Genomic DNA, 19,508 nt, shown 5'->3' with positions numbered 1-19,508 from the left:
CTCTTCCTTTTTTTCTCCACTCTCATATTTTGTTAAATTTAAAAAAATGCATTACTTTTTAAGATATGAACAAAAGTAAGCATGAGTGAGTGGCATGTGGAATAGGTACAGAGAGATTATTTCATCAAAGATAACAAGCAAATATACTGCAATCACCTATACAGGTCTGAAATCAAGTTGAAGCAAATATTCTAGGATTTGCACAGTGAACAAATTCCTCCTGCATGTCGAAGGGCCTAAGCCCTGACCACTAGGCAATGCTCCCCACGAGAGCAAACCATCGCAGTGCAGCTTCTTCTGTTCAAAAGCAGTGGCATGTCAGAAAGCACAAAGGTGCCAGAGGAAAAACTGCATGGATGGATAATGAATGTTGATATCACTGGCAACTGTTGGGGGTTGATATGATTGGCTTTAAAAGACAAGAAGCTTGTGTTTGATGTGGCGAGACAGGGGAACTAATGGAGGGATGCAGAGAGATGGGTAATGTGGTTAGAGGGATGAGCCAAGAAGATATTTGCACCTGGATTTTGAGTAGATTTAAGGGGGCAAGGTTGCATTTGTCAAGACTAGAGAGGAAGGTGTTGCAATACTTGAGATGTTGGAGGGTTTGGATGAGTTTTATCTCTGTGGGCAGAGAGAGAAGTCTGGATCATAGGGATGTTTTGCAGGAGGAAGCAGCAAGATTTAAAGGTGGCCTGGATGTGCGGGTATACAGAGAAGGCTGAGTCAATGATAATGCTCAGACTTGGCCTGTGTTGCAGGAAGGATGATGGTGCTGTTCACAGTAATGGAGAAAGAGGCCCGTTCTAAGGCAAATCTTTAATCTTTTAGCTTAACTAGCTAGGTTGGGTGAGCATTAGAGTGAAGAACTGAAGGTCCCACTTCAATTCTGGCTTCTTGTGGTAGGTTCTCCATCACTGACAATTTTTAAATCAAGATTGGATGTTTTTCTAAAAGAGATGCTTTAGGAATTTTTTCAAGGAAGCTCTATGGCCTGTGTTATACAGGTCAGACTAGATAATCACAGTGCTGCCTTCTGGCCTTAGAATCTATTAATCTGTTAAAGTAAGATTCATTTCAAATTAAATACACTAATTATTTTTATACTTTTCCTTAAGTCTTTTGTAGAAAGGGGTTATATTCCAAGAGTGCAATTTCTGAGAAGTTCTCCCATAATGCAAAGTGTTAAAAGTCTATCAGCATTCCACTGCAAGTGAACAGCATAGGTTCAAGAGCAGAGAACATAGCAAGTAGTAGATATTTCTAAGAGGTATGGTATGGTGAATGGGAGTGCAATATTTGGTGTCATGTCTTGAAGTGAAAGGCATGATGTACAGCAGCTTTGTGGGATTGGAAGATGCTTGTATTCCAATAGTAAACACTACACTAATTTCCATAGAGTTGTAGAGGGTCTTAGCAATTCATTTTTTATTATCAAAAAGAATTAGCTGTTACCTTGAGAAATGCTTTGAAAATGTAAGGGTGTTTTAAAAGTGCTCCTTACCCCCTAAATTATGTCTTGCTGGTCTAATTGTTTTACTGTCATCAATATTTGAATATTATTAAATGCTGGGTATATTGTCAGTGTAAATATTATTAATAAAAACAAATGTCACACTTCCACAATGTCTTTTTTATATTTAAGGATCTTGCAGTGCTTTAAAACACTAAGGGCCCAATCCTCTCCCTGTTGGATCAATGGCAAAAACTACACTGAGTTCAATGAGTGCTGAACTGAGTGCTAAATTAACCTCAGAATACCCATTTTTCTGAGAGACAAACTGAAATACAGGGAGACTATGCGACTTGTGCAAAGACACAAGGCAAGTCAGTGATGGCAGAAGAAACGTAGACATCTTCCTGACCTTGTTCCTAGATCACACTCAAATTTAATCACATGCTTCCTGCTTCTTTCACTGGCATATCACTGTTTAGCACAGTATTAATTGTGGGACTTGCTTCATTTTTTGAAAACACCCTCTCTGTATAAAGGAATGCTCAATGAAATGTGATTTCTGCAAGACCACTTTAACCGAAACACTACTTCCAACCTGAATCTTTATGCCTTCAAATGCAATGTAATATAGACCCATTTATAATGCATCTTATCATGCACAGAACCCAAGATGCATTAAATTCTTCTTCCTGAAAATTACTTCATTAAACAACCCATGGCAAATTTCTAATTGATCTCCGCTTTCTAAAATATCTTTACATGTTTAATTCTTCTGTTATGTGTTTAGTACAAACAAAATTAAATATGTAACAAGAATTAAACATGTAAAGATAAGGCAGAAAATAAAAAGTTTATGCTGACCTCTTTGCTCTTTTTTTGTTTTGTTTTGAAGTTTAGTTTTCTTACATTACAAGCTACCTACGGTTCTCCTGTATACCATTTCAAATCCTCTGCGTGAAATTCACCTCCGTCCATGAGGGCCTGCACCAAGCCACCCCTTAATTTTCATTTCAGCCTTTGATGTGGGACTTTAGAGGTGCATAGGGGCCTTGTTTGGAATCTCATTTTGTCTTTGCAAACAGGTTAACTTTTAAAGTTACCATACTTTATACATTACATATTCAACTATTTGAACTGCATCACATACATACAATGTGGGGATATTGGAGGAGTGTAAGGTCTCAAGATGAACCCCTCTTATATCTTTCAGTCATGCCAGGTGTCCTGCAAAAGGCAGTAAGGTCTTGGACTTGGCTGACTGACCTTTCCTTGGCTGATTGGAGATAGTGCCAAGATGATTTGGGGACCATGGATAGGTATTAGTTCAGCCCTAGAAATGACTCCCACAGGCTACATGGTTCTTAATGGAAAAAATAACTGTTCTAAGAATAGTGCATTGCGAGCACTGTCCATTTTGTTAGTATAACTCCAATTTTTTTTTCTTCTGATGTTTTTCAGCAGGCTGAGCTTTTTCCTGGCTTTTTCAGCCTGCTGCAAAGCCAGTATCTACGGTCTGCTGGAGCTTGCTCAGCTAAGAAAGTAGTAAATATTTTATGTTGGATTAGGCCCTTACTTTGAACACTCCTCTAATGAATCAAATAACCTCAAAACCATTGCCCTTTTATATGGTACATAGCTACTTCATTCTTTATAAATCACCTTTCTTGGGCATGAAGTATCACACTTCTAATACGTCTACATTGTGGTATACTCTTGGTCGCTTATCCAAACAGAATAGGAAAATACCTCACTTTCAATATTTCTTCCAGCAATGTGGTCCGTCAACCACAGTTCTTTTCCATCAGGCAAGCAGCTTCACTCCCTTGCTTGTCCAAAACATTTATTGTGAAATGAGTTCTTAGGATCCTACTTCCCCAACTCCTTGCTTCACTCCAAACTCTGGGTCTTGATGTTTTGAGTTGCACTTTTATAAGTGTCATTGACTTTGTAGTAGTAGGATCATGGGGCGTCCAGGAGGGAGCCATCAAGGGCCTAATACATCCTGTCAGAGACCTAGAGATGTTTTTCTAGAAATCTGATTACATTTAGATGAATACAGATCCAGAGGTAAATGAAGAAAACATACAAAACTGATTCTTTTTCTGTTTGAAAACTAGTTTTATTGCTGTATTAGTCAGATGGACAGGAAAAAGATTGTACCTCTTAACAGAGTGCTGAGGTAGAGACCAATTTTTATAAGAACAAGCAAACCAGTCCCATACAAAATGTGCTTATTTATGTAAAGTTTTAAAGAGAAAACTAATAGCAATTTATCTTCACCTAATTTTCTTGCATGATGATGGGCTGATTTAATCTCCATTTATATTTTTTCTGCTGTTTTTCCTTTCTTCTATTAAATAAAAATAAAACAAAGATATCAAAGGTAAAATACACAAGCAGAGCAAAACTTGAGATAAACACCTGTAGAAAATGTATAGTTTCCCAGTAGGAGTGTATATCCTTCCAAATGAATGTTGCTAAATAGGTATGCATGTTAGCCTCAACTTGTCGTTTGTAATTGGTGGGGAAATTGTTTTAGAAAACCTAATATGAATAAAAGTGTCTTTTTATCTATTTGTTTTGATAAAATCACTTTGTTTTGTTTGTACAGAAACTCTCTCCTGAAGTATTTCCCCCTAAATACTACAACTTTGTGTTGATTCAGGAAAACTAGAAACTAAATCTGACTAGAAAGAAAGCAAAATAGATGTGTCATTTCATTGTCCAGAATGAGGTCTTCATCCAGGCAGCTCTTTAAGCGTATGAATTGCCTACCTCTATATGATTAGTCACGTGTTTAAAGGTAAGTACATGCTTGGGTGCTTTGTTAGATCAGGGCCATTGAATAGCATGAAAACAAAATAGAATTCAGGTGTAATAATCAAAGGTATTATTAGTAACACATTTAAGTATTTTAAAAAAACACCAATTTTAGCCTTTCCCTTCTTCTAAAAACAATAACAAAACAAAGCAGTTCCAAATTCAGCTCAGCGATATCAGTGTATATCTAGAGTAACTAGCCTCATCTAAATACAAAAGTTGTACGCCCAGATCCTCAAAGGTATGCAGGTGCCTTACTCCCATTGAAATCCGTAGCAAGTAGGTGCCTAAATACCTTTGAAGATCTGGGCCATATTGGTATAGATGAAGTAATACAATGCCCAATATAAATGTGCTTATGCTAGTACAATTTATAAACTATCACTTTATGTGGTATCATTTATACCACTATAATTGCGTCCACGCTAGGGAGGTATAACTATATTTGTTTAAAAAAAAAAATCACACCCCTAACTGAAAGTTACACCAATACAAAAAATTATGTATAGACCATGCTTTCTTCCAGCCTATACAATATAGTGACCTTTATGCAGCTCTCTGTTATGGATTGTCTGTTATAGAAAAATGTTTCTTCATTCTGTGTGATAAAAATAGAGATTTTTAAACAGTACTTTAAAACCTTTCAATGTTAATGGTTGCTCAATAGATATAATGCAGGAATAGATTGGATTTTACATTTTGTCATTCTCTAGTGTGTTACATTTTTCTATTAATTTTCTATTATTGGACTACTCCACATCATGCATCAATTACCTCCTTTATTTGCTTGGCATCTCTGACATTGATTCACAATTCTAATCTCTGCTCTGAAATAATTTAAGTGGGATTCAAACTACTCAATTTAGAATATTAAAGTGTAGCATATTCAAAATTGCATCCCCTGTGGTATTATAACTAAGTCTAACTTTTGCCATTTTTCATCATCATTTTTTTCCACTGAACAAATTCATCCTAAATTTGTCTAGTGAGATGGGTTTGGGGACATATTTATCATTGAAAGTACTGTATATCTAAGATACTGCAGTAATTCAACACCTCTGGGAAAAAAACCAACAAAACCATTGTGTTTGGCAACCTTTACAATGAAGTCCTCCCTACTGTTCTTTATATACAATGCTAAAATTGACCATATGTCCAGAAATCCTTGTGACATAGCCCATATTTTAGAAAGAACTGTGGGCAGGAGTGTGCTCTGCATACAATCTCACAGGGTACATATATCGCTTCTTTCTCTGGTTTTCTGGTATATGGATTGGCCTTCAATATAAAGGAACCTAAGCTGAGACGCACAAAGAGACTGAGGCATTGTAATGGTCAGCATTGCAGTGCTTAACTTTTAGGCACGTAGAAAATCACTGGAATAACAATGGGAGTCACAAAGCCTGAGTTAGATGCCTATACAATGAATGGGAAGAGATAGATGCCTAAGCATGCTAAGCTGGGAGCCGCCTAAACTACCCAATGGAGGACGCCAACAAGAGGGGTGAGTTCTAAGCCCCTCCCCTCTCACGGAATTGGTGCCGAAGGCCAGGTTGCAGGGAGGCACAGATCTCTGCTTGCAATCCACAACTGGGAAACCCTCACATGGACTCAGGCAGCTTACGCATTTAAGCGGTTTCTTATGTTAATGAGTTAGGTGCCTAACTCACTCCACACCATAGTTGCCGACTCCGTGGGTGCTCTGGGGCTGGAGCACCTACTGGCAGCCCCACCAATCAACACCTCCTCCCCAATGCCCCCCTGCCTGCCAGCAGCCCTGTCAATTAGCCCCTTCCCCTCCCTCCCAGCACCTCTCCCTGCCATGGATCAACTGTTCCGCGGCGTTCAGGAAGCACTGGGGGGGAAGGGGAGGACCAGGAGCAGGAAGAGGCAGAGCAAGGGTCGAGCACCCCCTGGCAACTTGGTAAGTCAGCGCCTATGCTCCACACAAAACAGCCAGAGGAGGCGGTGATGATGCCACCCACTTTATAACTTTTAGCCCAGGTGCACCCCGCACCTGGTATAGGAGTTAACTCCCCTAAATGCACCCTTGGACTTTACTGACCTCAGACAATAAACCATGAGTGAAGTGCAGCAGAGGAAAAGGGGAGTGGCGTGTTAAAGGGACATTCATCCATCGGACTTTCACACCACAAGGTGGGAAATTGAGGCAAAGGACTACTGCACAGGATACTGTGGGTAGCAAGAAAAAAGGACAATCAGATCTAACGTTTTGATACACTAACTGATTATTGCATGGCGTAGGGCAGTGTTTTTCAAAGTATGGAATGTCAGGCACTGGGTCACCTTGCTGATTCAAATTTTAATGATCATTGCTGCGCAGCAGCTCTAAAGGACCACACGACAGAGACCTGGAGAGGACAGAGGTAGGCGGGAACTGGGGAGGGGAGCAAGTTGGGGCTTGCAGGGCTGCTGCGGGCCTCTCCCCCAGCCCTGACGCTCACTGCTGGCAGTGGGGAGAGAGGGACCCTTCCCCTGGAGCTCTGTGCAGAGGGAGGGAGAGGCCCCTTCCCTGGAGGCCTATCCACTGGAGCTAGCTGCTGCCGGTGAGAAGAAGGCGGGGGGAGTCCTCTGGCCCCAACCCTGGGGCAGCCTGGCTGCCTGCACCCCAAACTCCTCATCCCTGGCCCCACCCCAGAGCCCACACCCCCAGACAGAACCCCCTCCCACATCCTGAACCCCTCATCCCCAGCCCCACTCTCTGCCCTATCCTGGGCCATCTCCCACATTCCTTACCATAGGTTTACTAAGATTAGTGTCTAATGTTAGTTTGTAAAGTGGGTTAAGCTGGAATGTATTGCAATATTATGATTTTGTGAAAACTCAAGTCAAAAGATATAATTTATGTTAGGTCATGGGCATCGACAATTTTCTTCAACAGGATCACGAGGAAAAACGTTTGAAAACCACTGGTGTAGGGAAACTTGGTATTGGCCACTGCTGCAGGTAGAGGCTAAAGCAGATGGGCTAATGGTATGGCAACCCCAATGTAAGGAATTAAAACTAGAAATTAGACTTAATAGGCACTATGACTGCCAAGGAAAACCCCTACTACTGAAGAAACAATTATATTCTATTTGTTGTTTTAATAGTTGAAATCCTACCTGATTTCATTTTTCTTACTAAACTGGGATGTATGAATGAGCAGAGATGAACTCAGTAAATCTTTTTCAAGCAGGACTTTTGAAAATTGCGATATTATAAGGAAGTGTGTCTACAGAGCAGGTCCTAGCCCATTGGGGGCCCTCACCAGGACTATTTTTGGACAATGTCCCCCTCCCCCCCCCGCAACACATAGTAATAATTGGGGGAAGGGGCTTGAGTTGCTTAGGGCCCTAAGCAATTGCTTAGTCTGCTTATGTCTAGTGCCAGCTCTGAAAAAATCATCACTACTTCAGCAATGAAATTTACTTCCTGTATCTCCTTCATATCACCAAAGTCCAGTCTTCTGAAACTATTTAGAAAGGACAGATTTCTTGACCTGAGCTATGCCAACATTAAAAAAAAACAACAAACAAAAAAAAAGTATCAGAATGAATAATTCAACAAAGATGAGGTAAACCTAACCAGGAAAGGAAAAGCATCTTTTTAAATAATTCCCACTAGACTATCTTCAGAGAAATAAAGAGAAAACATGGGTACTTTTCAATTAACTTTGCATCGCACTTACTACCAGTGTTTCTTTGGTAAAGTACATGGTAAAAGAAACCACTTAAGATTTCATCATAGTGAAAAATATGATGGCATCAAAATTTCGACAGCAATGGACTCACCCTAGATCAGAGGTCATGAGGTTATTACATGCAGGGTTGCGAGCTGTCAGCCTCCACCGCCAAACCCCACTTTACCTCCAGCATTTATAAATAGTGTTAAAGTGTTTTTAATGATAAGAGGGGCCACACTCAGGGGCTTGCTCTGTGAAAGGGGTCACTAATACAAAAGTTGGAGAACCACTGCCCTAGATTATGCAATGGGTGCATTCAGTAACTCAGATAATTAAGCAATAAACGTATACTTTGAGCTTTAGCAAAGCATTGCCAAAACTAATTATATTATTGTTAAATCACAATAATATATATACAATATACAATATAAATATAATAAGTTCTTCTTTGCACTATATATACAGCAAAGAAGAACTTCCTTGTATCTTGTTTTTCAGTACCTTGACCTTCATTGTTCACTTCTAATACTAATGTACTATTACTTTTGTTATGCCTCTTCTAAAAATACTAAAATCATGGCATTCCCAATATGTGATTTTAAAGAATTTTATTACTGCATGACCTTTAGCACTGCACAGAAATTCACCCATGTCCAAAAAACAAGAATATGTAGCTTTAGAAAATCACTACATCCTTATTAATTCAGTTGAAATGTCAACTGGCTAATCAAAATCTTGACAGACACATTTTGATCACACAAAGATGTACACTGAAGGCATACATTTCAAAGATTTAACAAAAAAAAAGTCTCTCTCAAAATGTCAGTTTAAAATCATTTGTCCTCAACTTTTAAAATACTCATAGAAACCTCTATTTTGCCTAACCTCTCATGCTTTCTCTAGGGTCCAGTGCTTAAAATTGCTGAGTGCCTCCTTCAAGGGGCTGAATGGCCTTAACTCCAGTAAAAATGGGAGATGAGTGCAAAATGCTTCACAGGATCCTGCCCACTCCATAACAGCCCTCAGTGTGTCACTGCTGATTAATGCACTTCCTTTCACTTTGAGCACCTGAGCTAAATCTAATCTACATGAATGACCAAAACTCAATCTAATCTGACAGTGCTGAAATTATTAGGCATTTTACGTGCATTCTCAGTTCCTTTGCTAGTGTATAGATCCCTTCCAAGCTTTCCAAAGTAGAGTTCAAACGATATTCACTTGTTCTTTGGCAAAATTATACAGAAAGCACTTGTAATAATAGGGTGAAAGGTGATGAAGCCAATTATATCTTCTGTGTTTATACTTGCATTTAACTTAATTTTTGCTAGAGGAAATAATCTATCATTGTGCCAGAAGTGTGCTGAAGGAAAGAAGGAATGTGGGGAGGGAAAGAATGTTCAAACTGTACCAAAGAAGACCTTCTCTGATCTTTAATAATGGGTTCCCTTTTGCTAAGTATGGGTACAATCCCGCTCACACAGTGAAATCATTTGCAAAAGTCCACATTTGTAAGGTGCTGCTGTGCATATAAAGCCAGTGCAAGTAAGCAGTTTCAGCTTCTCTCCCTCAGGCTGCGCTAACTTCACAAAGGAATTGACCTTGCCTAGAGCAGCCGTCCAAGTCAAGGCAGCACAACTCTGACAAAGTTACCCTTTTTCTTCTCCCTGCTCAGCTTTGCGGAGTTATCGTCAGCCACAGATGAAGATCTGGGACATTACCCTCATCCAGTATAAAGTAATGAGTATTTCGTCACACCACAACAATCCCAAATAAATTTTACTCTTTCCACTAGTCATCTCACTATACAACACAACAATATTTTGAAAGAGAAACAGTATTTACATATATTCATATTAGTTATTCATATTGATCTGGTTCACATGCAATGCCACATTTGCATTTAATTGTGCCATAAATTAATGCTATCCCACTCTTATTAAACTACACATACATCATACCCATTAGAAGTACTTCACTGAAACTTCCAGTCAGATGATTTTATAAATACCAATTAATCTAACAGTACTCCTTAAAAAAAGTGCTTAGATAACTGAAGACCAGGTAATATAAATGGTTAAAAAGCCTAACTCAGAGGATCAGCGGGGGGGCCAGAATAAATGGCTCCTGAAGCCTGAGCTCTGGGAGGATAGCAAAGCAATCTGCCTCCATCAACCCCCCAAACTTACTAAACACCCCAAAACAACAGAGCACAGACTTGCAGAGGATGCGTTCTCCAAGCAAATCTGGAAAATTAAAAAGATACCTCACTCAGAAGAATGCTTCTGGCTCACAACGTGGAGAAACCTCTCGGAGTCCAAGTGAGCACATGGCAGGCAAATCAGGCAGAAATGCCAAAGCTGAAGAAAATGAAATGGCTACCAAAGCAGACATTCTGGAGATGACCTCTGAGTGCAAGGCCAGGAGAGATGATTTCATGACCAAGCTTCTCGCAGTATATAAGGAAGTTGCTGCCTTAGAAGACAGTGTCACAATGCTAGAGACTGGCCTAAGAGAAGCAAGTGATCAATAAACAGAGCTACATGGCACTGCTGTAGCAGAGGGAGAGAGAAATGCATCTTAAACTGAATGATCTAGAAAACAGATCAAGAAGAAATAACATCAGAATTAAGGGGCTGCCTGAAAATGTTGAAGGAAGAAACCCAATCTGGTTTGTAAAACCTGTAATTGTGGAGTTGCTACAGCTGACCTCTCTGGAAGAGGTAAAAGTGGAGTGAGTACACAGAGCTCTGCTCCCCCAACCTGGCCCTCATAATAATAAACCCAGAGACTTAATTGTAAAATTGTATGATTATCAACAGAAAAAAAAGTAGTTATGAAATAAGCCAGAGAGCATTCAGAGCTCATACTCAAAGGCCACAAAACTGCCAATTTTCCATGACATCTCTGCCCTAACTTTAAAAAAAAGAGAAAAGAGCTGGGGGAAATTACAGCAGCACTCAGGAGGGCAGATATCCACTACAGATGGGGATTCCCATTTAAACTCTCATTCAGCTTTCAAAATCAGTATTGTACAATAAGAGATTGTAAACAAGGAGAAAATACACACCTGTCACTTTGGCTAGAAATCCAAATCCCAGATGTACAAGAAGACTCCCCAGAGGTAGTAACTAGAGATAAGCTGCTGAAAACCTGCTGGCAAATGGTGAAACCCAGAAAAAAGAAGACAGGAAAAAAAAAGACTCCAGAAACCATACTGGCCATGGCAGAAGCAAAGCTGACCAAGAGAACTCAGATACCTGAGTAGTAATCCAAATACTAATCAGAAGGGACTTCTTGGGAGTCACCAGGAATGAACAACTACTAGACAGTAACTATGTTAATGTTATAAAGACAGTAGTATGACCTTTACTGCAATTGGGATGATCAGTAATAGCTGTGTTCTGTATTTTAAAACCCAGAGGAAATCAAGGACTATAAGAGTGGAGTGGGGGAATATTTCAAGGTTGCAGGGGACTAGAGAAAGAGAGGAAGGGGAAGGAGCATTTAGGGTGTCTGTGTAAGCCCTCCCTATAACTCAAATGACCCGATGAAATCCAGCCCGGGGGGGGTGTTAAGGTCCCATAGTAGAGAACGTAACTTCTTTTGGATTGCAAGAAAAGCAGTCTAAATGCTTAGGAGGAGAGAACAAGGTTTTAGAGTTCAGCAAAGCAGAGTTGTTTGGGTGCTGTTTTACATGTTCTGTTAGTACTTCATTTGTGGAGTTAGAGTAAGGGGAATGCAGAAGAGTGGAGGAAACTGGGGAGTCATGGGTGAAATAACACAAGTAGCAACTATGGAAGTTTACAAACAGAAACCAGCCATATTCAGGTACATATAGTGCATGCAACATAATTGGAAACGAGATACATGGGCAACACAAGGGTTCATGTAATCAAACATCTGAAGAATCACAATAATTTCAGGTTTTTCAATAAGATAATTAGTTTCTCTGAATGTCTCTTCCTTTAAAAGCAATACTTTTGAATGTCAAAGGGCTAAATAATGTCATCGGGGGGGGGGGGAATCCCTGGTAGAATTTAAAAAAAAAACCACATTCCCAGATTATTCTACTTCAAGAACCTCATTTTCAGCAGGAGCAAATTATGGACATGAAAGGTAACTGATTTCAACACACATTTTGCTTCAGAAAAGAAAAGGAGTGGGCATAATATTTGCTAAGCGTGTACCTTTTCAGATTAAAGGTCAAGTTAAGGATGCGGACTATTTATATTGCTGAAAGGCACAATTTCTAGTTTATTAATAAAAGTGAGATCAGTGTATACTTGTAATCCAAAGCAAAAAAAAACCCACTTTTTTTAAAGGACTTCTTTTAAACACTGCAACACTTTGGGGAAAGGGAAATTATACTTGCAGGAGACTTCAATTGCACACCAACTCCTTACGGGGACAGATCTGATAAAGACTGGGGCATAAGGAAGCAGGCACAGCATTGACTTCCTGTGCCAACAATTGAATCTTTCAGATTGCTGGAGAAAATGGCACACAGGGGAAAGAGATTACATATTTTATTCACACCCTCATCAGTTATATATTAGAATAGATTTACTGATAATCTCTGAATCCTTAATGAAGCAGACAAGATCTGCAGAAATTGGCAACATTATGCACCGCTGGAAATATTTGATGACTGGGTTGGGTCCCAAAGATTATTTTATTGGAAAATGAACTGCTTGCTTCTCCAAGACAAAGATCCGGTCGCAAGCAATTAAAGACATTGTTCAAATAAATGATACGAACAATATAAAAAGTCTTCTCTGGGAGGCAGGTAAAGCAGTATTTAGGGGGTTAGTTGATAAGCAAAGCCTTCAACTGAAAAAAAAAAAAGAGCTCAAGAAAAAACAAGACTAGAACAGGAGACAAAGATTACAAGACATTCATAAAAACACCGGTTCAGAAAAAATTTAACAATTAACTAGTATTAGAGCAGAGGTGGGCAAGCTACAGCTCGCGGGCCACATCTGGCCCGTGGGACTCTCCGGCCCGGCCCCTGAGCTCCTGGCCCAGGAGGCTAGCCCCTGGCCCCTCCCCTGCTGTTCCCCCTCCCACGCAGCCTCAGCTCACTGCGCCACTAGTGCAATGCTCTGGTCGGGGGAGCTACGAGCTCCTGGGGCAGTGCAGCTGCAGAGCTCGGCCTGACCCGGTGGTGTGGCTGGCTCCAGCGGGGCGGTGCGGCTGTAGCACCGCCAGTCACCAGTGCTCCAGGCAGCATGGTAAGGGAGTGGGGGGGAGGTTGGATAGAAGGCAGGGAAGTTCAAGGGGGTGGTCAGGGGCCAGGGATGTGGATGGGGTCGGGACGGTCAGAGGGCGGGGAACAGGAGGGTTGAATGGGGGCAGGAGTCCCGGGAGGGCAGTCAGGAAGGAGAGGAGGCAAATTCATAGTTATTAGAATACAGATAAAATTCTAGATTGGGGAGTACACAAAAACTTAGCTTATGAGAAAATTAAAATGATTATATAGACTTTCCATTATTAAATTGACCAGTAAATAATTGATTTAATATAGGGTTCTAGGGCAGTGGCAGGGTGGTAGCTGCATCATTACTCAGTATGTATTAGACATGCATCTAATTTAAGATGACATTTTACCCTTACACTTTTTTTTTAAAGCAAGGGAGAAACTCAATTTCTTTTTAACAGGTTTTATTTTTTATATGTATTTTAAATTTAGTTTAATTTTGCTGACATGGTATTTTGGTGAAACGTGCTGGGCATACTGTCCATACAATTTCTACAATCAAAATGCAACCGTTACAGAACATTTTCAGTATCTACTGATAAAGAGGAAATATGGCTAAACATTCTTAGTTGGAAAAGTAAAGTCACAATTTTAGTAGGTTACTAGTAGACAAGTAATTCAGCTAACCACTACATAATATCTACATAGAACAAGTTTTTTGAATTCTTTCTTGTTAGTCAACTTTGATGTGCCAAAGTTGTCAAATTTTAAAATACATTCAAAATAGGACACAGCTTTTTATACAATTTTCATGGTAGTCTTTTCTAGTGAATTAATTTTCTATACCATTTTTTCTAAAGGTCTAGAGATGGAGTTTTCAAAGCTTATAACATGAAGCTTGCATTGAAAAGTAGGTATTATGTGGATGTACTTTTATAATGTTAAAGGCATTTCAGTAGTCATCTATAATCCAAAGTTCAAATACCTATTTTAAAAGTACTTGTCACTCTACTTAAACAAAGGTACTATGCCTGCAGCGAACAAATTGCAGGAGTTTGCACTGCAGGCTCTGCAAAGTAATCAAAGCCACTAAGTATTTGTAATGAATGATGTACAAAATACCACCAGATCTCACAAGCTGCACTGTAGGAATCCAACGCTTTTTAGTTGCTAGTGCTGTAAAGCTAAGAATGTCAATCTTTTCTCCTTTTGCAGAGCCCATATAAAAATGTGTTGAATATTGTAGTCTAACCATATACATATTTTTAAAAAAGAATGTTTTGCATTTTATATTTTGCACCATCCCATTAACAAACAGTACATCCTACTTCAGCATGTTATCAGGGATTGACAAATTAATGAAAATTAGTTGTCTGATGCCTGCTCCAGTAAGTTATAGATGTGAAATAACTACATATAGTTAAGATTTATTTTACAGGCATTACTATTGTATTCATCATTTTAAATTCTGAGCATGTAATCTAGTGAATTAGTCCAACAAAACTCCTATGAGACAGGGAAGTGTTATCCCCATTTAAAAGATATGGAAACAAAGGTAGAAAGACATTGGGGCTATAGAACAGCTCCCAGGCAAGCATCCCCCTTGCCCACTCACCAGACTGCTGTGAGAGAATCTAGCTGCTGGATCTAGTGTGTTTTTACCTCCAGAGTCTGAACAGAGTCCATACACTATCCTTACCTTGGGGCCTCTAGGCACACTCTTGGGGTGCAGATTCTCTGTCTACCATCCCATACAGAGTTGGAACCAGGCAGCCCACTGTCCAGCCCCTAGAATTAGTGGTGACCCCTCAGACTCTCCCCAGAGTTTAAACACTCCCTTTGCCAGAACTTCAGCCAAGTGAGTATTCTGGGCCCAGAGTTTACCTCTGGGGCACGTGGTAGTTGTAATACATGGAATGCACCGGCACTTTTTACAGGATTCTAGCACTGTTGCTCTTAACTTAATCACATAAGAAACACACAATCTATATCAAATAATAACCTGAAAATGCCCTTCCCTGCCTCAGTTTCTTCACCACTCTAGAACATTCTTTGAGTTGGGGTGAGGGTCCTCTGGGGCCATCCAAGGACCTTCTGCTGAAGTGCATGGATTGTGTTCTACAACATGGAGCCTTCTCTAAGCTTAGCTGGTCCATCCCCTCTCCTGCCCAAAACTTTCTGCATAGCTCTCTGTCTTCTGCCATAGGTCTTTTTTTAACTCCTACTTTGTCATGACCTCTGCCCAGTTTGGGAATTTTCCTCTCTTTTCACTTCCCTCCTTCTGGAAGACAAGTCGGGGGAAGTATCTTATCCACACTCCAGCCAACCCATTGTCATTCTGGTATTTTCCCCAAAAATAGAACAGGAGGCCACTGTATTCTAAAACCCCACCACTGTCCCTGGTCTGCAGGGATGTGACTTGCCAGAAGCGGTAGGATACACAGACCTGGAAGCATTCCATGAAATGGCAGTTTTCATAGTAACAATGGAATGTCATAACAACAGAGTTCATATGTTGTACAGTCAGGTGCCCCAAATCATCACAGTTATAAGGCCAGAAACAGAACTAGATCTCCTGAATACAGTCCAGTACCTTAACCACAAAGCTGCCCTTTCATCTTTTGTGGCAAATTTTTGAAGATGTAACACCAATAAATATGTTGAAAGTGTGTAACTAAGGCCTTGTCTAAACACAAAAATTGTACCAATTTAACTAAAACCATTTAAAAAATTCAAATTAAACAGGTGGAAATTCCCTTGTGGTCACATTACATCAGTTTATCACATTACACCTGGTTTATCAATTAGACTTAATTCAGTAATCAATACCAAAACCAATCAACTGCTCAGAGGCACCACTGAATGTTGCAGTACTGGCCCATCAGGAAGAGTGTGGTGTGAAAGTTAAATGCCAGTTCATAAACAAGTTATCATCTACTGGACAGAGGTGATCTGCTACTGCCAAAACAATAGGTAAGGCACTGCCTCATCTCTTGATGAGGCATCAATAAAGAGCCAACGGAAGACTTCCTCCTTCCAGGAGTAGCAGGTATTGGGAGTTAATGGAACTAAGCTCCAATTATAATGTCTCAACTGTATAGTATGGGCTTGATCTATGGGAGGATGCCACTGAAGAAGTCCTGGACGTGCTCCAGTCATTGTAGGTTGCAGTACTCATGTCTACAAGGATTTCTGGCCCTGTAACACGCAGATTGCTGGCAGCAGAAGCAGAAGCTACAGCGCAGGGAATACAAAATTATGTGGGGCTATTTCTGTTCTGATGCACAGAGAGGTTGCACATAGGACCGTCTGCACATGCTTCTTGTAACCTTCAGCCCCCAAAGTTCATGTAGCATACATATGGAGAATGTACACAGCAGGGACTACAGGCTTCTGTGGGTTTATTTCAGATCAGATGCACATACTTCCTCCTACACTGCTTTCCATCTAGCAAGAAGTACGGAAGGAGCACCTCCGAGCCTGGTGGTAGTGGACAACAGATAGGAGGAGAAAGAGTTTTGAGCCTGGAAATTGATTGTCTGAGCCTGTTTGGTTTGTGTATTCTGATCCTGAGGCTTTGTCTATACTACCAAGTTTTGTCGCCAAAAACTGTCTTTTGGCGACAAAAGAGAGAGAGCGTACACACTGCAATGCGACTTTTGTCAGGAAAAACATCCAGTTTTGGCGACAAAAAACTTCCACCCCTATGAGAGACTTTTTTCTTTTCCCCTCCCTTTATTGTTGAGAAAAAGCCAGTGTAGACACTGCTGTTTGTTTTGTCGACAGAACTGGCTTCTGCCAGTATCCCACAATGCCTGCCCTGATCGCTCTGCCCAGCGTTTTGATCTCTACTGCCCTGCAGGCATATGTCCTTCCTCTTTCAAAGCTCCAGGAAGTATCTGACAGCTGAGTATGCTGCTCCGTTTGGGGGACAAAGAGCAAATCACTGGAATGCTCTTGTTCTGTCCTACACTAGGAACACAGCAGCCCGCAGACTGCTCTGGCAGGGAGGGTGGGAGGAGACACTGCTGCGCTGCTTTGACGTTTCTCAGCATGGGGAGCTACTCATGATGCCACTCCCGGCAGCTGAGGAGGCTGTGGCAGAACACAAAGGGAATCCTCCCATGATGTGCAGCAATCAGCTCCGCCTTCCCACAACACTGCACTGTGGGATACATACCCACAGTGCATTGCTCACACTGTCTATGATGGTGCTCACAATGTGGACATGATCTGTCGACAGAGGGAGCAAGTATGAACACCCTTTGGCGATTTTTGTTTTGTTGACTTTTGGGTGTCGACATAAGTTTTGTCGCCAAAACTTGGTACTGTAGACAAAGCTGGAGAGTGCTGGGTGCAAGAGGGTTCATAGCTATCTGTATGTGGAGAGGTGGTTCTGAGCTTTGGAAAGGTTAGGTAGCAAGGGGGAAGCCTCAGCATGCAGGAAGAATAAGCGTGAGATGGGATTTCTGAGCCAGTGGGGGTTGGTTTGAGCTGAGGGTGCCTGAAGAATTTCTGAGCTGGGAGAGGGTTGGGTTGAATTGGCAGGGTTGAGTAACGGAGAAAAGGAATTGAACTGAGTAGTGAATGAGGGTGAGAATGAGACAAGGAGAGATGGTAGGATAAAGCCGGATTGGATGAGGAGAGTTTGTGCCTAGTAGCGTACAGTGAAGGGGTGACAGAGATAAATATTGGTTTCAGTCACTCTGCCTTTTACTCTAACCTGTCCCCCTTTGTTCTTCTCAAAAGAAGTGGAGAGAGAAGCAGCACTCCTATTCTTCATGGCAGAGCTAGACTTTGAATGTAAGTAGTTTTAGTGTCTAATGCCTTGTCTACACGGGCAAGTTTCTGCACAGTAAAGCAGCTTTCTGCGCTGCAGCTCCCAAGGTGCACACACTGCCAAGCCGCTTAGTGTGCGGAAACGGCACAGGTGTAGTCCTCTAAAAAAACCATCCTGATGAGAAGCATTGAGCTTTCTGCGCTGGGGCTACAGCGCTGCAGTGCCAGTGTAGACACCGTGGCGGTTACAGCGCTGCAATTGGCCTTCAGGAGGTATCCCAGAATGCCTGTTCTCACCTCTTTGGTCATCGATTTGAACTCGACTGCCCTGCCTTCCAGTGACCAACTGTCATCCCCACCCAGTACATTCCTTTGCAAATTTAAAAGTCCTCTTCCTGTTTGCTCAGTGATGCGTGCAGTGGCCTCAGTGCACCTTTCCAGGTGGACAAGCCTGCTCAACGCACCAGGTGATCCCCCGCTTGGAGCAATGGTGAGCTGCTGGACCGCATCTGCATTTGGGGAGAGGAGGTTGTGCAGTCCCAGCTGCACTCCTGCCCTAGGAATTATGATACCTACAGACAGATTTCACAATGCATGATAGAAAGGGGCCATGACCGGGACACACTGCATTGTAGAGTAAAAGTGAAGGAACTGTGGAACGCCTACCACAAGGCGCAGGAAGCAAACTACCGCTTCAGTGCTGCGCCCATGAGCTGCCAGTTCTACAAGGAGCTGGACACGATACTTGGTGGTGACCCCACCTCCATTGCAAAAGCCCCTGTGGATATTTCGTTGGCTCATGTGCCAGTTGAGAGTGGACCAAGCCAGGAGGAGGAAATCTTGGACGAAGAGGGGGAGGGAGACCCAGAGGCAGAGGATGACTCGGAGGCCAGACATGCATGCAGCCAGGAGCTCTTTTCTACCCCAGAGCCTACCCTGTCAAAGCAGTCGGATTTTGGCAAAGCACAAACAGGAGCGGAGGCCCCTGGTAAGTGGATCTGATTGTGGGAATTGCTGAAGCGAGTTGTTGGGTGCAGGAAGGCTGCACAAAGCAGGCTTGTCTCCCGCCACATGCCTAATCTGAGTGGTGGAACAGGCTGTTGATAGACTCCCTCACTTCACGGGAATCTCCCTTGGAGATCTCCAGGAAATTCTCATGGAGATACTGGGCAATCCACTGCCGCAGGTTCCTCAACAGAGCTGCTTTGTTTCTTGCCCCATTAACAGTAACTTTCCCATGCCACTATGCCATCACAGGGGCAGGGAGGGATCATTGCTGCACACAGGTGAGCCACATAGGGGCTGGGAAGGAAGCCGCAGGCTTGGAGAAGACCCTACCTTGATTCCCTGCTCACCCTCAGCAACAAGATATCTTTCATAATGATCACTTTCTGTGGAAAGTGTGGGGAGAGGAAGGATTATCAGGCCTCCCCAGGGTGCTGGCTCTCCCCAAGCGCCACATGCCCAGTGTACAGCAGGGTCAGGGAAGAGTGATTTACCCTGCCCCTGTGGCTATTCACCATTTTGGGGGTCTTGTGGCTCATGTGTGCTTGCCTGGGGTCAGCCAGTTA

The sequence above is a fragment of the Dermochelys coriacea genome, chromosome 2, assembly GCF_009764565.3.
Source record: "Dermochelys coriacea isolate rDerCor1 chromosome 2, rDerCor1.pri.v4, whole genome shotgun sequence".
Lineage (NCBI taxonomy): Eukaryota > Metazoa > Chordata > Testudines > Dermochelyidae > Dermochelys > Dermochelys coriacea.
Note: the sequence above shows the minus strand (reverse complement) of the source record.